Source organism: Schistocerca serialis, chromosome 3 (assembly GCF_023864345.2).
Source record: "Schistocerca serialis cubense isolate TAMUIC-IGC-003099 chromosome 3, iqSchSeri2.2, whole genome shotgun sequence".
NCBI classification, from domain to species: domain Eukaryota; kingdom Metazoa; phylum Arthropoda; class Insecta; order Orthoptera; family Acrididae; genus Schistocerca; species Schistocerca serialis.
Window position 1 is genome coordinate 30,880,551 of NC_064640.1, and position 15,953 is coordinate 30,896,503.

Genomic DNA, 15,953 nt, shown 5'->3' on the forward strand with positions numbered 1-15,953 from the left:
AGTTTTCTTTGCCTAAATCTGTTAATACCTGATCAACAGCTGTCTTTGAGTATTTTGTTATTCTGGTTGCACTGTTAACCATTGGAACTAAATTGAAACTTTGAGCAAGACTTTGTAATGAGTCCCATGTAGAATCAGGATTCAGTTTATCCACATTTAGGTCTCCACATATGAGAATGTGGTTCTTTGGAGTGGATATCTTGTCAAGAACATGATTAAGTTTGGAGAAAAAGATATTGAAGTCTCCACTAGGAGATCTGTATATACATAAGATAATCAAATTCCTACACCTGTATTGGTCCCTGATTTCAACTGCTGCCAGTTCAAAATGTTGCTCTTCACTGATTACACATAAATCGCTTCTGGTCTTATACTGATAATTTTGTTTTACATAAATACAACACCCTCCACACTTCATAGAAGTCCTACAGTATGCACACGCTAAATTATAAGACTGCAAGACTAACTGATTAATTTCAGCCTCATTGCACCAATGCTCAGTGAGACAAACAACTGAGCACTCTGTAGACTCCAGCTCCACTTCTAGCTGTTGGGTCTTATTTGCTAGGGAACATATATTTTGGTGAACAACTGTTAAGTAATTTTTTCCACCGCTATTTGCATTACCACTTTTTTTCGTTTTAATGTCGTTCTGTTTTGGTTCAACTGCTTCCTTATTACGATTACACTCACGTTTTTTGTTTGCATATGTTATTCTTGGATAGTCACCCCCTGCAGACCGTATTAGTTTCCCTTATTTTTTATAATTTTACATAAATCCAGGAGCATTTTACTGAAAGTCATTGCACCTAGTCTGTTTAGGTGCAGGCCATCCCTACCCAGACATTTGTCGTCGAGAAATTTATTTGGGTCAACAAACACAACACCAAGTTCGTCGCACTGTTCCCTAATGCCGGTGTTTATTTTGTTTGTATACGCGTTACTCACCGATCTTCTTTGTAGAATTCCGTTGATAACAATTCTGGAGCTTGTAAACAAACCTTTGGCTGACCGAATTACATTACGAATATCATTTATGATTTCTTCTTGTCTGCTGCTTCTAATAGAGTTTGTCCCTACGTGAATTATCACGCCTTTAAAATTTGTGTTGGAATCATTGTTGTTTTGGTTGGATTTTTCCGTGTTCCTAATGTTGTTGAAATGTTTCACAATCTGCTGTGGTCGGATTCCAGGGCGAACATCGACTTTACAATTCGGAACCACTACATTTTTTAACATGGAATCGCCGATAACAAAGAAATCACTTTTGTCGATCTGTTTTGCTGGATTTCTTTCACATTTATCTTTTTTCTTATACGTCACAGTTTTCCACTTATATTTGCTTACAGATTTACCGCACGAATCGTTTTCCGCCACTGTTTTCACTGGGATTTGCATATGCGAGTTTACACAGGTGTGTTTACTTCCCAATAACGGAGTTTGGACGCGCGAGTTTATTGATTTTCCACATGTTTCGCTTTCTGCCATTGTTTTTGCGGGAATATGCACATGTAAGTTTTCAAGGTTTTGTTTTTTGCTCGCGAACGGAGTTTGCACAAAAGAGTCCTCACATTTGTTTGTTTTGTTCTGTAATGGGTTTCCACATACGCAGCTTGCCGATTCACTTTTTAGCTTTGCGTTTTCTTCTTTCAGAGACTGAATCTCTTTTTTGAGAGTTCCGATATCACTTTGTAACACTTTAATTATTTCTTCTTTTGACTTTATGGTACTTACAAGTTCTGATGTTTCCCACTGCAAACAGTCGGTGCATGTCCACGGAACTTCGTCACTAATGAATTTCAGGTTCACTTTTGCGCACTTCTCATGAAGCCAAAAATTGCACTTTACGCATAAGATTCCTTTTATCACACGTTTTCTGCATTGCTTACATGTAGAACCGCTGATTTTTTCCTTTTTTGTAGAGACAGACGTGTCGTTACACTTTTCATTCGGCGCCATCTTCCCATACGATGTAGACCGGAATAGTGGCGGAAGAGAGAATGTTTTCAAAGATGCAGAACTGAAGATGTTGCTGAATGAAGACTCACATCAAACTCCAGAAGAATTGGCACAATTAGTGGGAGTGACACAGCAAGCCATTTCAAAACATCTCAAGGCTATGGGCACGATTCAGAAAGTAGGAACTTGGGGTCCTGTGTGAGCTGAAACCAAGAGACGTTGAACGGCGTTTGTGTGTTTGTGAACAGTTGCTTCCGAGGCAAAAACGGAAGGGATTTCTACATTGCATTGTGACCAGGGATGAAAAATGGGTTCATTACAATAACCCTAAACGCAAAAAATCATGGGGATATCCTAGCCATGCTTCCACGTCTACAGCAAAACCGAATATTCACGGCTCCAAGATCATGCTCTGCATTTGGTGGGACCAGCTCGGCGTTGTGTACTATGAGGTGTTAAAACCAAGTGAAACACTCACAGATGCTCATTATTGAATGCAATTAATGCGTTTGAGCAGTGTATTAAAAGACAAACAGCCGCAATACAGCGAGAGGCATGGTAAAGTGATTTTGGAGCATGAGAATGCTCAACCCCACATTGCAAAAGAGGTCAAAAAGTACGTGGAAACATTAAACGGGAAGTCCTCCCTCACCCGCTGTATTCTCCAGACATTGCTCCCTCTGACTATCACCTGTTTAGATCAATGGCACGTGGCCTGGCTGACCAACACTTGCGATCTCATGAAGTCACAAATTGGATTGATTCGTGAATCGCTTCAAAAGATGAAAATTTTTTTCGATGCGGGATTCATACACTGCCCGAAAGATGGGAGAAAGTACTGGCCAACATTGGAAAATACTTTGAATGATACATGTGTGACCAATTTGTTTCATTAAAGTCTCAAATGTTGGGGAAAAAACGGCGGAAGCAAAGTTGTACGCCTTGTAACCACTGCACCATCCCACTTGGTAATTGCAGAGATAATCCACCCCGGGCTACTATATTTGGTGACAGAAGTGGGTATGATGGCATCAGTCTCCACAGAGATGGGCATCTGTAGCTGGACCCAGAATCACGTTGCAGCCACAGATGTTAGCATTCAGAGTTACAGTGGGGTGAGGGGATGAAAAATTTTCTCTCCCCCCTCATACTGGCTGATTTGTTACAACTTCTTGTCAATACTAGAACCATGAGGCAAACAGGATTATCTTCCAGGAAACTGAACATAGACCTAAACGCTGTCACCAGGACAGCAACAGAGCTGGTGGAAGTAGATACAGCAACAGGGGTGCATGATAGGCAAAGCATTTTCTTTGCCGACAGTGGGTGTTATAGATGCGGATATTTGGGTCATGTCCAGGGGCAATGTCACTAACCATAATGCGAGAAGTGTGGTGTGTATGGGCTGCAGCAGTGGGACTGCAGAAGTAAGGAATGACATGGGTAAGGGAAAAACTGTCACACATTAAATGCCCAGAAGCATTCCCAGTAAATTTCATCTTTACAAAGGTATATGCAGAGGCATTGTAAGGAGTAAGAAACATAAGAGTTTTTTTAGACACAGGAGTGCTGGTATCAGTGGCAAACCTGGACCTCATAGGTAGGAAACAGTCACTCTCACCACACTGCAGGTTGAGTGGGGTGGAGTATAGTGATATGGAATCACTAGGTTCAGCAGCACTGAGTATACAAGTTGGGCTAGAATGATTTCAGGTATGTGTGGAAGTGGCATTGTACCAAAATTAACCTTTGGCGATGTATGGCGGAACTCAGGGGGACAATGTTCCAGCTGGGGCAAGCTATCACCAGTGAAATACTATCACAAGGTTCATCTATCACAAAGGACAAACCAGTCAAATTACAGAAAAAATCACTAAGGCTTAATTCACAGGATATTGAAATTGGTTTGGGTGAGCATGGGGCCAGAACTGCCTGTTAACATGTTATGTATGAAAGAGCCACTAGAGGAGAACAATACGCTGGATGCCTCATGATGTTTTATATTGATGAGTCCTGCACACATACAAGAAAGAGATGGTGAAAGAGCAGTACACATCAGCTTAAATAATAACTTTGCATCAATGAGATCAAGATAACCAACTGATTGTTGGTTGTGAATTTATACATCCAGGAAAGATGGTCAGACACATCGTGTGGACCATACTCATATGCGAACTGACACTACTTCTGCATTATGTGTGAAGATGGAACATTCAAAGGGAATGAAGAGGGTAGGAATGGAAGGAATTATCACTGGAATTTGAGGATCTGTTTCTTCCTCAGGGCCTATTATGTTTGTTACCAGTAATCACCATAATGCAGCATAGAGTTCTGAATGAGATACGTGTATACCAGATGCCATGTAAGACACCTTGACATATGAAAGTATAGATTTTGTTGCAGCTGTCGATATATAAATAATAAAATAAGAACAGATACATACCCAATACCTGACATTACGAAAACCTTTGATAACTTGGGGATACCATCAATTGGAGATGGTTCTGGAGGATCAGCCAAAAACTACATCTTTAGTCCCATGGGATCATTACCATTTGCGACAAATCTACTTTGATTTCGAAGAGGCACCGGCCATTTTTTCGGTGATTGTTGGGTGGGGTATTAAGGGGCTTGAAACCATGACAATGTAAGCTGTACTTTGAAGATATAACTGTGTTTTCAAGGGATATGAAAGAACCTACATGGTGGTTCAGAGAAGTTTTTGAGAGGTTACTTTCAGCTCATCTTACATGAAGCACGGAGATGTGAACCCAATACCCAACATTATAGAAACCCTTGATAGTTGGTGGCAGAGCCAGAACTTCTCTATAGCAGATTCACAGAGTGGGTACCATCAGCCAAAGGTGGTTCCACAGGATAGACTAGAGACTTCGTTTTCATTCCTTTGGGGTCATTGCCAGCGTCAACAAATCCAGTTCAGTTTGAAAAACACAACGGCCACGTGTCACTGATGTTTGGATGGGGTATTAACAAATTGAAACTATGACAATGTAATTTGTACTTTAACAAGCTCAAGAGAATTTTATCTGTACATATCATCACAAAACACCACATTCAAATACAACTTGTGTTTTCAAGGGATATGAAGCAACATATTCCATGGTTAAGAGAAACTTTTAAGTAGTTACATTCAGTGCATCTTATGTTAAGTACAGAGAATTGTCATTTTGATCTAGTAAAAGCAGACTTAGAAGTTAGGCATTGAGATAATGAGTTTGAATTTGAGGCGATTCATAAACCAGGCAAGAAGCATGGGAACACACACGATCTTAGCAGGAAGGGTATGGTAGCGTGAACACTGGGTCACAGTCTTGTGGAGTGGCAGAAAATGTAAGCTGCTGATGCAGAATGCAAGCTGTTTATGAAACAGCCATGGTTAATTGTGCATGATGGTTTGTTGTGTAGGTCAACTAGGCTGGGGTCATGCGTAGCAGTACCTCCTGATCTGAAAGAAGAGGTATTGAAGTACATAATCACGTCCTATCTGGGCATGGAGGCCATATGGTGATGGGCCGAAGGGTGTCAGAGCATTACTGGCAGAGGACAAGGAAAAGGCATGCAGACCAGTAAGTAAGGAATTGTGTAACATGTGTAGAACAGGCAAATCTAAGGCATCAGCAAGGATCACTACAGAGGTTAGTGGAGGCAACCAAATCTTTTGACATGATGGGAATGGATATTTTAGGTCCTTTTAGCCAGATGCCAGCAGGAAACTGCCATATTCTGGCTCTCATTTATTGATCATTTCTCCATGAAACATTGCAATGATTGCCATTCCAAATCAAAAAGTTACTATGGTGGTGCAGAATGTGGCGAATAACTGGTTGCTAGTTTGCTGTCCTTGAAATAATAATCACAGACCAAGGTACTAACTTCATACTGGATTTGATGAACAAACCTTAAAACTTATTATCATATCTGGAAACTAAGGAGTAGACCATTGCAGCAACAAGCTAATGGTGGAACAGATAATGTATATTGTACTACCGGTAGGATGTTGAGTTACAAGGTCAATAGTAACCATAACGACTGGGATGTTTACTTCCCATACATAACGGCAGCATACAATTGCAGTACTGGGCTTTCTCCAGTTGAGGCAGTGCCTGGGAGGAAGACACCTTTGCCATTTGATGTAGTCAAACTAAAAATCAAGAGGAATGGAGAGCCAGTTACGAACTTTGAAAGAACATTCAAGGGGGCATGGAAACATTACAAAGGGCAAACATCAAAGCCCTGGGTATCAAGTAAAAGAAGGGAAATGCAGACTTCACAGCATCACATTCAGACTATTTCTCTAAATCTTTCCGTTCTGATTTCTCTCATTTTATTAAGATGACCATTCCTCCCTATGTAGGCTGGCATCAATAAAATATTTTTGCATACAGAGGAGAAAGTTTCTGATGGATATTATAAAAAATGAGCTGCCCCTCTTTGGACTTTTACAATGTCCTCCGTCAATCCTATCTGATAAGGACCCCATACAACACAGCAGTATCCTAGAAGAGGATGGGCAAGCATAGTGTAGACAGTATCTTTAGTGTTGCATCTTCTAAGTGTTCTGCCAATAAACTGGAGTCTTTGGTTTGCTTTCATTATCTATGTGACTTTCCCAGTTTAAGTTGTTTGTAATAGTAATTCCTACATAACAGTATTTAACTGAAATGACTGCGTTTAGATTTGTGTGATTTATTGTGTAGCTGAAATTTAATGGATTTTTTTTAGTACTTATGTATCCTTACTCAGAGACAGTTGTCACTTTTCACACCAGTCTAAGTCATTTTGCAATGGTTTTAATCTTCTGATGACTTACCAGACAGTAAATAACAGCATCATCTGCAAACAATCTAAGAGGGCTGCTCATATTGTCTCTTAAATCATTTGTGTAGATTACTAACAGCAGAGGGCTCATAACACTTCCTTTGGGGAACAACACATATCACTTCTGTTTTACTCAATGATTTCCATTGCCTACTATGAACCATGGACCTTGCCGTTGGTGGGGAGGCTTGCGTGCCTCAGCGATACAGATAGCCGTACCGTAGGTGCAACCACAACGGAGGGGTATCTGTTGAGAGGCCAGACAAACGTGTGGTTCCTGAAGAGGGGCAGCAGCCTTTTCTGTAGTTGCAAGGGCAACAGTCTGGATGATTGACTGATCTGGCCTTGTAACATTAACCAAAACGGCCTTGCCGTGCTGGTACTGCGAACGGCTGAAAGCAAGGGGAAACTACAGCCGTAATTTTTCCCGAGGGCATGCAGCTTTACTGTATGATTACATGATGATGGCGTCCTCTTGGGTAAAATATTCCGGAGGTAAAATAGTCCCCCATTCGGATCTCCGGGCGGGGACTACTCAAGAGGATGTCGTTATCAGGAGAAAGAAAACTGGCGTTCTACGGATCGGAGCGTGGAATGTGAGATCCCTTAATCGGGCAGGTAGGTTAGAAAATTTAAAAAGGGAAATGGATAGGTTGAAGCTAGATATAGTGGGAATTAGTGAAGTTCGGTGGCAGGAGGAACAAGACTTCTGGTCAGGTGACTACAGGGTTATAAACACAAAATCAAATAGGGGTAATGCAGGAGTAGGTTTAATAATGAATAGGAAAATAGGAATGCAGGTAAGCTACTACAAACAGCATAGTGAACGCATTATTGTGGCCAAGATAGATACGAAGCCCACACCTACTACAGTAGTACAAGTTTATATGCCAACTAGCTCTGCAGATGACGAAGAAATTGAAGAAATGTATGATGAAATAAAAGAAATTATTCAGATTGTGAAGGGAGACGAAAATTTAATAGTCATGGGTGACTGGAATTCGAGTGTAGGAAAAGGGAGAGAAGGAAACATAGTAGGTGAATATGGATTGGGGGACAGAAATGAAAGAGGAAGCCGCCTGGTAGAATTTTGCACAGAGCACAACATAATCATAACTAACACTTGGTTTAAGAATCATGAAAGAAGGTTGTATACATGGAAGAACCCTGGAGATACTAAAAGGTATCAGATAGATTATATAATGGTAAGACAGAGATTTAGGAACCAGGTTTTAAATTGTAAGACATTTCCAGGGGCAGATGTGGACTCTGACCACAATCTATTGGTTATGACCTGTAGATTAAAACTGAAGAAACTGCAAAAAGGTGTGAATTTAATGAGATGGGACCTGGATAAACTAAAAGAACCAGAGGTTGTACAGAGATTCAGGGAGAGCATAAGGGAGCAATTGACAGGAATGGGGGAAATAAATACAGTAGAAGAAGAATGGGTAGCTTTGAGGGATGAAGTAGTGAAGGCAGCAGTGGATCAAGTAGGTAAAAAGACGAGGGCTAGTAGAAATCCTTGGGTAACAGAAGAAATATTGAATTTAATTGATGAAAGGAGAAAATATAAAAATGCAGTAAGTGAAACAGGCAAAAAGGAATACAAACGTCTCAAAAATGAGATCGACAGGAAGTGCAAAATGGCTAAGCAGGGATGGCTAGAGGACAAATGTAAGGATGTAGAGGCCTATCTCACTAGGAGTAAGATAGATACCGCCTACAGGAAAATTAAAGAGACCTTTGGAGATAAGAGAACGACTTGTATGAATATCAAGAGCTCAGATGGAAACCCGATTCTAAGCAAAGAAGGGAAAGCAGAAAGGTGGAAGGAGTATATAGAGGGTCTATACAAGGGCGATGTACTTGAGGACAATATTATGGAAATGGAAGAGGATGTAGATGAAGATGAAATGGGAGATATGATACTGCGTGAAGAGTTTGACAGAGCACTAAAAGACCTGAGTCGAAACAAGGCCCCCGGAGTAGACAATATTCCATTGGAACTACTGACGGCCGTGGGAGAGCCAGTCCTGACAAAACTCTACCATCTGGTGAGCAAGATGTATGCAACAGGCGAAATACCCACAGACTTCAAGAAGAATATAATAATTCCAATACCAAAGAAAGCAGGTGTTGACAGATGTGAAAATTACCGAACTATCAGCTTAATAAGTCACAGCTGCAAAATACTAACACAAATTCTTTACAGACGAATGGAAAAACTAGTAGAAGCCAACCTCGGGGAAGATCAGTTTGGATTCCGTAGAAACACTGGAACACGTGAGGCAATACTGACCTTACGACTTATCTTAGAAGAAAGATTAAGGAAAGGCAAACCTACGTTTCTAGCATTTGTAGACTTAGAGAAAGCTTTTGACAATGTTGACTGGAATACTCTCTTTCAAATTCTAAAGGTGGCAGGGGTAAAATACAGGGAGCGAAAGGCTATTTACAATTTGTACAGAAACCAGATGGCAGTTATAAGAGTCGAGGGACATGAAAGGGAAGCAGTGGTTGGGAAGGGAGTAAGACAGGGTTGTAGCCTCTCCCCGATGTTGTTCAATCTGTATATTGAGCAAGCAGTAAAGGAAACAAAAGAAAAATTCGGAGTAGGTATTAAAATTCATGGAGTAGAAATAAAAACTTTGAGGTTCGCCGATGACATTGTAATTCTGTCAGAGACAGCAAAGGACTTGGAAGAGCAGTTGAATGGAATGGACAGTGTCTTGAAAGGAGGATATAAGATGAACATCAACAAAAGCAAAACAAGGATAATGGAATGTAGTCGAATTAAGTCGGGTGATGCTGAGGGAATTAGATTAGGAAATGAGGCACTTAAAGTAGTAAAGGAGTTTCGCTATTTGGGGAGCAAAATAACTGATGATGGTCGAAGTAGAGAGGATATAAAATGTAGGCTGGCAATGGCAAGGAAAACGTTTCTGAAGAAGAGAAATTTGTTAACATCCAGTATTGATTTAAGTGTCAGGAAGTCATTTCTGAAAGTATTCGTATGGAGTGTAGCCATGTATGGAAGTGAAACATGGACGATAAATAGTTTGGACAAGAAGAGAATAGAAGCTTTCGAAATGTGGTGCTACAGAAGAATGCTGAAGATTAGATGGGTAGATCACATAACTAATGAGGAAGTATTGAATAGGATTGGGGAGAAGAGAAGTTTGTGGCACAACTTGACCAGAAGAAGGGATCGGTTGGTAGGACATGTTCTGAGGCATCAAGGGATCACCAATTTAGTAATGGAGGGGAGCGTGGAGGGTAAAAATCGTAGAGGGAGACCAAGAGATGAATACACTAAGCAGATTCAGAAGGATGTAGGTTGCAGTAGGTACTGGGAGATGAAAAAGCTTGCACAGGATAGAGTAGCATGGAGAGCTGCATCAAACCAGTCTCAGGACTGAAGACCACAACAACAACAACAACTATGAACTGTGACCTTTCTGACAAGAAATCATGAATCCTGTTGCACAACTAAGATAATAATCCATAAGCATGCAATCTGATTAGTCTCTTCTTAGGAGTGGTGTCTAAAACTTCCTAGAAATATGGAATCAATTTGAGATCCCCCTATCAATAGCACTCATTATTTTGTGCAAATAAACAGCTAGTAATATTTCACAAGCATGATATTTTCTGCTATGTGTTGATACACTGTTTTCTTTTAGATGATTCATGATGGTTTAAACAAAGTATAAGTTCCAAGATTCTGCTGCAAATTAACATCAGAGGTATGTATCTTTAATTCATCAGATTCCTCCTATTTCCCTTCTTGATTATTAGCATGACTGGTGCAACTTTCCAGTCTTTAGTTATATATCTTTCATCAAGGGGGTGGTTGTATATGATTGCTAAATGTGGAGCTATTGTATAAGCATACTCTGAAAGGAACTTAACTGCTATACTATCTGGACCAGAAGACTCGCCTTTATTAAGTGACCTAAGCTGCTAGATACACAGTGGATATCTACTTCTAAAATAAGCTGTTCTCAATTGAAACTGTGGATTATTTGCTTTGTCTTCTTTGGTGAAGGAATTTCAGAAAACTGTTTTCAGCAAATGAGGCTACGTTGGATCTATTCCATTTATGGTACGATAATAGTGGCAGTGAATTGCTATGAGCAGGGGAGGCTTACAAGTGCAATGCAACACGAGCGAAATGGGAGTGAGGTGCTGACCAGCGGGACAACTTTTGACATAACAGGGCTGACATTTCGCTTCCCAAACACTGTTACTGGGGCCACCAGGGTGAACATAACACAGCTGCTGCTGTACTGGCTGGGTAAACTACTAGGGGTGCTCCTAACAAGTAACCTGACATAGCTCAATAATACAGCATTTTAGAACCCAATTCACTCTCTCCCTGAAGCAACTTCTAGGAATCTACATTTCTATAGGATGGACTTTTCAGCATTTGCAGCAATACCAGGATAACCAATGTCATATGGTCATGACCGTGAGCATCACAATATCCAGCACCATGACTGTTCTGTGCAGCCTTCATCTACCTTACACACAGCCACCCACCCATGTGACCCTCCAGTACTTCAATTACCAGTAGAATGGACTATCTGTTGAGCATAAAATGAAACTAAATAAGATCGTCTGCTGTGGAAAATGAGTTACTACACAGTGTTCTGAAAGGCATAGGGAAGTAGTTTGACTTGCATTTGGTACTCAAAGATCTTTACCAGTCCTGATTTGTCAGAATAAATTTCACTGTTATTCCATACAACTGCTTTTTATGTTCACTCAATAAACTTTGTATTCCATTCAATATTTCTTCAGTGGTACTTTGCAAATGGTGGTTCTCAAAACCATTAACCATGCAATTATTACAGTACTCAGTTGTGATTTGCAACAACTGATACTGCAACATATATTCTTCACTCAGTTCTTCAAATGCTACCTCAAAACCATTTTTGCCTCTTCCAAATTTCATGACTTCATTTTCGCAATCATTATTCCCCTGTTGTTTTATTACCCAACTGATTCCAAGAATGACCTCAGCTCTAAGTTTTAATAATACCAGATATTTGTGCTTCCTTTTCATATAAAATCTGTAAGTACTTGTCATGCCTAACACTTTAATCCCAGAAACTGCCATTATAACTAGTCTAGATTTGCATTGATGTATTCGAAACTCTCTTGCAAAACAATATTGATCTGCGAAACAGCATCCTATAATACATTCAGCTTTTACAGCACTTATTTCAATCAGTATGATTTTCTGTTTCAGTTTTTTTTATCTTTTCATTTTCCAGATATTCCAATAATAAATTTTTCTCTGTTATTAAATAATGGGACGCAAATTTGATATTGTCAGGATGCTTTTTCACTTTCTCAATTACTGGTTTTGAGGAACCTTCATTTGGTGTTGCACTTGCATTACTTTATTTGGTGATTTCTTTTTCTTAGGTTCAGTTTCTATTTCCAGTGCTTGTAATTGCAACCCTTCACATCTGTTTTCATCAGACTCAGTTTGTAAGATCGTCTGAAGTATTCAACTTAGCAGATGTCAACACAAAATTTAATGTATTTATTAATTTAACATTAAATCTTTTTGAGGAGGTGTTTCCAAATAAAAGAGTCAGAGAAAATCAATGTAACCCTGCATTTAAGCCATGGATTACCCAGAGCATCAAAATTTCGTGTAAAACAAGAAGAGAATTGTATGCCTCAGCCAGATAGTCTAACAATACTGCAGTGATGGGGCATATAAAGTGTACTCTAAGATATTAAGGAAGGTGATCCAGAAATCTAAAAGCATGTATCTTAAAAAGGAAATTGACAAATCAAATAACAAAATGAAAACCATATGGAAATATGTTAAAAGCGACACGGGGAAAAGCCTATCTGCCAAAGAAGTGATTAGCTTAAGAACTGGGAGCCTTTTGGTGGATGCTCCCGAAATGGTGGCCAATATCTTTAACAATCATTTCCTAACAGTCACCAACCATATGGGATGCCAGGGTTCTGTAAAGAAAGCTACAGAATACTTGCATAACACCTTAACTAACAAAATAGATTAGATGCATCTTCAAAAAACTACAGTGATAGAATTAGAAAAAAATAATTATGTCTTTAAAATATAAAAATTCTGCTGGAGTTGACAACATTTCCAGCAAGTTACTGAAATACTGTTGTAAAGAAATAAGTACAGTCCTCTGCCATATTAGTAATACGTCATTGGAAGACGGTGTTTTTCCCGACAGCCTAAAATATGGGCTGATACGACCAATTTATAAAAAGGGAGAAAAGACTGAGGCTACAAACTATCGACCAATTTCATTACTCTCAGTTTTCTCCAAGGTACTAGAGAAATTGATGCATAGCAGAATGGTTGAGCATCTTAGTAAATATAACATCCTCAGCAGTAGCCAGTTTGGCTTTCGGAAAGGGGTATCAACCGTGGATGCTATACATGCCTTTGTTGACAATGTTATGGAAGCCATAAATAATAATATTATGACGGTTGGAATATTTTGTGACCTGTCAAAAGCTTTTGACAGTGTAAGTCACCATATTCTCTTGAGTAAAGCCAGGTCCCTAGGAATGGGTGGAACCGCAGGCACATGGCTTGAATCCTATCCGTGTGGTAGAAAGCAGAAAGTAATTGTGGAAGGACTGCATGGTGGCCAGGTATCCTCAGAATGGGGCTCCATTACTGCAGGAGTACCTCAAGGCTCAGTATTGGGCCCACTGCTCTTTCTAATATTTATAAATGACTTAGCACTATGTACAGAATATGGGAAAATACTCATGTTTGCTGACGACACCACTTTATCAGTTAATAATCTCTCAGGGAATGTGCCAAATGAGGCTGCAATTGCTTTTGCAGATTTGACAAACTGGTTTGAAACCAATGGCTTTACAGTCGACCTAAAAAAGACAAATTACATTCATTTCTCTTCTAACACAAATGTTACTGATGAAATGAACCTAAAAATGGGCGAGCACGAGATTTTGAAGGTTGAGTCCTCCAAATTCTTGGGTCTGCATATAGATAGCAAAATGAAGTGGCACCACCATATTCATATTCAAGATCTGTGCAAAAGGCTAAGCTCAGCAACGTTTGCCTCAAGAATAATTTCAGACACTAGGGAAATGAGCACAATAAAAACTGCATATTTTGGCTATTTTCACCAACTTATGGCCTATGGTATAATATTTTGGGGAAATCAACCAATAGCAAAAAGTGTTCCATGCACAGAAGCGAGCAATAGGAATTATGTGTGGAGTACATCCTAGGCACTCGTGCAGGGATCTGTTCAGAGCTCTACAAATCCTTACAACACCTGCCCAATATATTTTTTCCCTGATGTGCTTTGTTTCAAAAAATAGGAACTTATTCAAAATCAATAGCTCATACCACAGTAATAACACCTGAAGGAAACTGGATATCCATTATGAGCTAAAAACGAGTCCAGAAGGGGGTTTTATACAGTGGCACCAAGATTTTTAATGCCCTCCCACTGCACATTAAAGAACTGGTTGGAAACATGCCAAAGTTTAAAGAAAATCTGAAGCAGTTCCTTTTAGATGAATTTCTTAGCAAAAATGCATAGAATCTCTTGTTTGTGCTTAAACCTTACTGTGTGAACTCTACAATTGATTAATCATATTCTGTAAGTACAGTGTAACTTAATACAATACCCAAATTTATGTATGTCTGTATATGACACCTGTATAACTTAAGAACAATACCCAAATTTATGTATGACTGTATATTCTTTCAGATGTCCTGTATCTTAACTAATATGTAAGAGTACCTGCTAAACTTCACAGTTTTTTTAATCTAATGATAAGATCAATGTATCTGTGCACAAAACAATAATCTGTAAAAACCTTGACTCGTTCTATATCCAGGGATATGTTCCCATATGGATCTATGGAACACAAAATAAATAAATAAATAAAAGCTTTAATGTTAAAACCTTTATTAACTCATATTATGTGCTCACAAGCAGTTTCGACAAATATCTCATGGGTTTCCACCTTTGTTTCTTTAACATTTTCATTATTAACCAGACATATTTCACTTGCAATGCTATGAGCATCATCATCTGCTTGCATTCTTTTTGCAGCATTTACAACTCCACTACACATAGTTCCTCTTAGAATGAATGATATTCCTTTCTCATTGCTCTAACCTCCAATGTACATTACTAAGTTGCTTTGTCCAGTTCTACATTTCAATATACTGTAATATGAATGATGACACAAATTTGTAACCTGAACTACAATGTTCAACTTCTCACTTGTATGTGTATGTAGTGACTGAATACTGCAATGTCTTTTTCTGGACAGCATTAACTGTATCACATAATGAACAAGCGATATACCAGTGACAAATGAACTAAATTATTAAGCATTTATTCAATCAACTTATACATCATATTTATTTACATAGCAATTATTCCCAATTATACAACTCTAGCTGTATTACACTTATTAAGACAGTAGTTTAAGGTCAAATTCATGAACATTAAGAATCAATTGAAAACCATTATGCTGGCTGTGCAACCACTCAGCTCTCCAGCATCCACTTTACTGTACCTGAAAAACAAAAAAAATCTGTGAAGATGAAATACAAAACAAAAATGGAAGTAACAAGATTAAATCATTTGTTACTTACCAGATATAGCTTGTTTTTACTTGAAAACATTTCAATAGTTACAGTACAGTAACTAATCATTTACAACAGTGTGCATTTTGTCTACCCATACTAGGAAGGGTTGAAGGTTAAAAGAACCAAAATAATATTAAGTTGAGATTTACCTGAATGTGAGCTATTTGGACTGTCCTGAGATGTGAAAACTGTGTGCCTTGATGGGCTTCAAATATTTGTATTTTGTAGGCAACACTATTTCCTGCACCATCTGAGCATACATCATTAAACAACTCAAATCTTCAATATTGAAATACTGTTTTATTCAATAATCTTATAGCTTTCATAGAGATAAAACATGATGGAAGTCGCAAGTGTATCGTGATGACCGACATCTCTAGGGATGCTGAAAGACAACATCCGACGCCAATGCCTCACCATAACTCCGGACATGCTTTACAGTGCTGTTCACAACATTATTCCTCGACTACAGCTATTGTTGAGGAATGATGGTGGAAATATTGAG

General features: G+C 39.0%; 1 protein-coding gene across 2 annotated transcripts in view; it reads right to left on the reverse strand.

The window, feature by feature from the left end:
• Nucleotides 1–14,739: 14,739 nt before the first annotated feature.
• Nucleotides 14,740–15,953, reverse strand: part of LOC126469688 (peroxisomal targeting signal 1 receptor) — a 242,384-nt gene continuing 241,170 nt past the window's right edge. For both annotated transcript variants that reach the window (XM_050096845.1, XM_050096846.1), the window contains exon 15: nucleotides 14,740–15,375. The gene's annotated coding sequence lies outside the window, so the exon portion shown is untranslated. The remainder of the gene's footprint in view (nucleotides 15,376–15,953) is intronic.